This window comes from Mizuhopecten yessoensis, unplaced genomic scaffold (assembly GCF_002113885.1).
Source record: "Mizuhopecten yessoensis strain PY_sf001 unplaced genomic scaffold, ASM211388v2 scaffold10821, whole genome shotgun sequence".
Taxonomy (NCBI): domain Eukaryota; kingdom Metazoa; phylum Mollusca; class Bivalvia; order Pectinida; family Pectinidae; genus Mizuhopecten; species Mizuhopecten yessoensis.
In genome coordinates, this window is record NW_018408738.1 from 1,568,888 (window position 1) to 1,574,443 (window position 5,556).

The following is a 5,556-nucleotide window of genomic DNA, read 5'->3' on the forward strand; positions in this document are numbered from 1 at the left end:
TCATATTATCACATGTACTAGTCAGTATTCATGTTATCTATAGCATATTTTCCAGTTATATGTTATCAAATTTTAATAGTCAGTATATATTCATGTTCTAATTTCAACTTCATCATGTTTATTTAATATATACTGAACAATTTGTGATCAATATTATGTATCAAGAATCAGACGCCATACACCAAGAGTTTGTTTTTATGTTCTAAGATATTGTGATTAGGGATATTTCCCTATTAATAGTTAAGCTGTGGGCTTTTAAATTTATTGTAAACAATATTTGGAACTAGGGGCAAATCAGAGGTGAGACAACACTGCCAGCTGGTCAGAGCCTTGGAAAACCTACCTCCCCCTTCCTATATAGGGAAGTTAGTGTTGGGTAGCCTGCTCTCCAGCATATTCTGATCTATCTTTGGTGATTTTTGGAGTCTGCTTCTTCAATTAGACGGTTTTAGTTATATTTTGCGGCGGTTTTAATTGGCCGCACCTTTACAAAAAGGTAATTCATTTCGAATATAAAAGTCAAAAGAAAACAAAAATTAGGAAAGAGAAATCATTTCAAAAAATAATCAAAAATCAAAAAATTGGCCATTTACGCCAAACCCAGGTCTTTGTGTTATGATTTTGTAAACAGAGCGTTGTTGCATGTTTTCGTAGTTAAAAGGAGTTAACATCTCATAGCTGCTTTGGAGGAACTTGGGAAAACATGAAGAACAAAAATATATATATACAACAAGGTTACAACAAGGTTTAAAATTGAAGCAATCAGATCAACAGCACTTAAATAAATTTTGGTATGAAAATTGAATTAAAGGCCATGCCTAAATATATATATGGCGGAACACCAGACCCATTTTCATTGTACCTCAGGAGTAATACAAACAGTTTTTAACAAAGGGACATACCTCTATAATTGGGGGAGGACCTCCAATTTATATACTGTATTTGTATAAAAGGTATCACTTAAATTGGTGAAGTAATGTGGAAGGAGTAGTGAATTTATTTTTTAAACAAAAGGAAAAATATTTCTATTAATATGGGAGTTGACTTTATATATAATTCACAAATCGTCAGTTAGAACGAAATGCTTATTAAGTATATATTGGTGCAGTACTTTGAGAGGAATAGTGTGAACAAGTCAAACGAAGGGACATATCTCTATAATGAAGGGAGGGAACATCGCTTTGTATATGTTATTGCCATCCCCTCTTTGTTCCAATTGCAAGTTCCAGTAAAGTATTTTGACTATGTCTTAAGTTAATATGTGTAGGAACAATGAGAGGCCTACATACCCTAAGTCTAGGATCATGTAACTGGATAATGTTTAGAAAGGCAAAGAAAAAATCTAGATATAATTGTTATGGTTTGGACAAAGAAAATAGATCAGGTCCCATAACATTGAAAGTGTTCAGCTGCAGACCCAGAATTTAGTTTGTATGTGCTAAGATAATATTGCTAGGATATGTACGACCACATCCCCTTTGCATGAGCTTGTGACCAAAAATTAAATGAAAATTACCATCTGTGACGTCCATATCTTTCTGTAGGTTTAATGAAGGTCCTTCAGCATCTGCAGGGTCTAAGTGAGAGAAAATCAAGAAATAAGTATACATCCTGCTGTTTCACATATTCAAACTATTTGATTAACAGAGCAAATGAAAGTAGAAATGATGAGCAACAACAGCACTGAATCAGGTACAAGATATAGTGTTTGATTTACATCCTACGATTAACGATCAAGAAACATCTTGAACTTAAAGTGAAAGAATGATAATATTTCGTACCAATATAATAAATAGAGAGTCGACAAAATTTCCCATATGGTAAACCAAAATAAAATAATTACTTTATTTGTTATTAAATATGTACTCAAAAAATGAAGACACTTAACAGTGGTGAAACAAATCAATTTTCGGAGTGTATGCTAACAGGAGGTTGAGAGTCTGAGGCATGTTGGGCCAGGGAAATTAAAGGAGGGAGAAAAAAAAGAACTCTACTAGGCCCTAGAAGGAATCTCATGTATTCAGAGAAATCCTTTCAGTCTGAATACTAACAAGTAAAGTCTGACTTTTTATATGAATAATATCAAATTTTGTACTTCATTTTGTTGTTTTTCATTAACAAAAAAACTTTCAAGATTTTTCAATGTGTATAGACATATATAACAACACTTTATTTTATCTAGGTAGGTCGGGAAGATTTGATTAATTCTCTGTTCTCTATTAATACCCTCACCCCCTCAGATCTCCTACGTATGCACACGGATACAAGCAAAGACTGTATGAAAAACAGATTATGATGTAACATATGATGAAGATAACTAAGCAATATGTTCATGTGTGCTGTTATTATTGGATAATATATCAGAAAAAAAATCTGTGATGATCTGCAATTAATTGAACCTTTAATTTTGAAGATATAGAGGGTTTAACTGGTGTATAAAAAGAAAAAAATGTCATTGAAATATAAGGAATAATATATGGAGTCAATTGAGAAAAAATCCAAAATTATAAACCAAAAGCCAAAGTAAAATGTGAAAGAAAACAAGTAATTTTAACATTTAATAAAACCTGAAAATACTACTGCCTTTTTCCAGTTAAATTGAAGCGTTTTGAGATCGACCAGGTTGTTTACATTCGCAGCATATAGGTCGTGGGTCAAAGTTGAATCAAATTATGAATAAATTTCCCGCTTTGTTGTGATATGCTAATTTAATGGTATTGCATCATGGGAAATTAGTGGTTTGCATACGAGGAATGACGATTGAACTCTTCACGTCTTCGCATTACTTTCCAGTTCCCCTCCCATTTTATCGTATTGTGAATGATATAATTACTATATTTAGTGACAGAAAAAACAGCATGACAGATACAGACATGTTGTGTCGTAAGCAATGAATCAGCGCGTTTTCTCCATTCTCAAATCTACTTCCGGGTTATGGCTTCACATGGCTCCGGCGGACTCGGTAGAAATGGCTTGTTCACAATGCATTGACTTGGAAATTAAAAGAGTCCCCTATCACATCAACAGTATAACACTTATATATTGATTGAATCTCCGTCTTAATGTTGGCTGTTCGCCGACGAAAAGAAAAACGAAGTCTAAACAACGAAGCCAAACACAATTTTAACCACAGGTGCTCGGGTTCTGGAATATATGTGATATAAAATCGCACCCACTAGATATCGCACCCCCTTATACTGATAAATCATAGTATAAGGGGGTTTGATATCTAGTGGGTGCGATTACACTGGTGGACCCTTACCGTGTATTTTTTTCATTTTTTCGTTTAATTTTCAAAAATCGTTTAGTTGTTCTCTTTTTGTGTGTATTTTTTGGATTATCGTTTATATTTGACGAGCCACCGTTTATTGTTTAAACCGACGTTTATTCTTCGAAGACTTGTGTTTAATTTTGAGTATAACTGTTTGTTTTTAAAACAGAGTGTTTGTTTCATATCTGCATGTTAACTTTTCACAGAACAGAGTTTGTTTTTTACCTGCATGTTTACTTTTCACGGAACAGTGTTTGTTTTATAACTGCATGTTTACTTTTCACGGAACAGTGTTTGTTTTATAAATGCATGTTTACATTTCAGGGAACAGTGCTTGCGTTTCAGGGAACAGTGTTACGTTTTGGTGGAGCGTTGACCTCTCGCAGCAAATCGTTTATTTTTAGCAGAAATCGTTTAATTTTCGAATATCTTTTGTTCTGTCGGGTTCTTTCATGTCTGCCGACCGGCCACGCTCTCGTCCGCGGCAGGCTTATCTTATCGGCAGTGTAGCTGCTCGCACCAGTCAAGTTTACCTGTGCTCGGTCAGAGCGCTCACCCGTGACGTACGTAGCCGTTGGCTACCGGTAGTCTGAATCGTAAAAAGCACCGCTGTAACTGGTTCGTCATTTTCCATTGCATGCATTAAAAGTGACGTTTCTGTTACTAAACACACGATTAATCCTTTGTTCTACGCCACCAACATAAAGTGGGCGTTTTCCTTGTTTTACGAAACGTTAGTTTTATTGTACAACATGATCATCGAATCAATGTACCCAAAGTACGTGTTATATTGTACAACATGATCAGCGAATCGATGTACCTCAAGTACGTGTTTTATTGTACAGTATGATTTAAATACAAGTGAATCAAACTAACCTTAGTATGTGTTTCATTGTACTCCCCTAACAAATTAAAGTACTCCTGGATTATTATTTTACTCGTGGCTTTTTATTTTACCCCCTTTATTTGCCTGTGCTCCGCGGCAACAGGATCTGCGCCGGCGGTCAGCTAGGCCTTTGATCTAACGAGTAGTAGCCTGTCGACCACTTCGAGCTGCCGCGGGCGGTGTCAAGCATCACCAGGTAGCTCTGTTCATGTGAATACTTGTCTGTTGACAGCTCGCCTCATAATCAACAAAGTGTCTGTGCTTTGTTAACCTATGATAATTTGGTGTAATCAGAATAAAACTATGGAACTGTGCCGTGTTTGTAATTTACTTCGGCCGTGTCTGTTGAAATATGTTTGCTTCTAACTCGATTTGTAATACAAATATATTTAATTAATGTGTCGTGTTTGTACATTATTCGGCCTGATGGTCTAAAATACGTGTTTATTAAACAATCGATTAATATGTCAAATTAAAACTATAAAACTGTGCCGTGTTTGTAATTTGCTTCGACCTGGTGTTTTGAGATACGTGCTTTTTTTTATAAAAAAAACCCGAATATCGTATATTATACCACGGACTTAGATCTAATCTAATTCGTAAGTCAAGGCACTAGGCCACTAGTCTAATGTAAAAACGCATGTAAAATACATTTAACCGCTGTTGAAATTTACTTTAATACTTCCGACAACATGTTTTCTTCCAACACTGGAAACAAAAAGAAACGCGCCGGTACACAATACTACCTGTGTTAGTTGGAGGATCGGTTGTAAATGCCCTTTGGCCACGACATTCACAGGTAACACCTGTTAACTCACAGGTAGGAATCGTAAATGCCCCTTGCCTATAGTATAATGTGGTAAGAAGTACAGGTAATTAACATACCTTTTAATTCACAGGTAAGATATTTAGATGTGTCAACTGTATATTCAGTAGTTTTATTCTGACATATAAATGGAATATTTAAACATGTATTTTAACGTCACTGTTCGAGTATGTAACGAACACGGCACAGTTTCAAAGTTTAATTTGACATATTAATCTAGTGTTTAATAAACACGTATTTCAGATCATCGGGCCGATTAAAGTACAAACACGGCATAATTCCATAGTTTTATTTGACATATAAACGGAGTGTTTAAAACATGTATTTTACCGGCACAGTTCCATTATGTTACAAACACGTATTTCAAAACACAAGGTCGAAGTAAATTACAAACAGGGCCCAATTCCATGGTTTTATTTTGACATATAAATGGAATACTTAAACATGTATTTTAACGGTACTGTTCGAGTATGTAACAAACACGGCACAGTTTCAAAGTTAAATTTGACATATAAATCGAGTATGTATCAAACACGTATTTCAAAACACCAGGCCGAAGTAAATTACAAACAC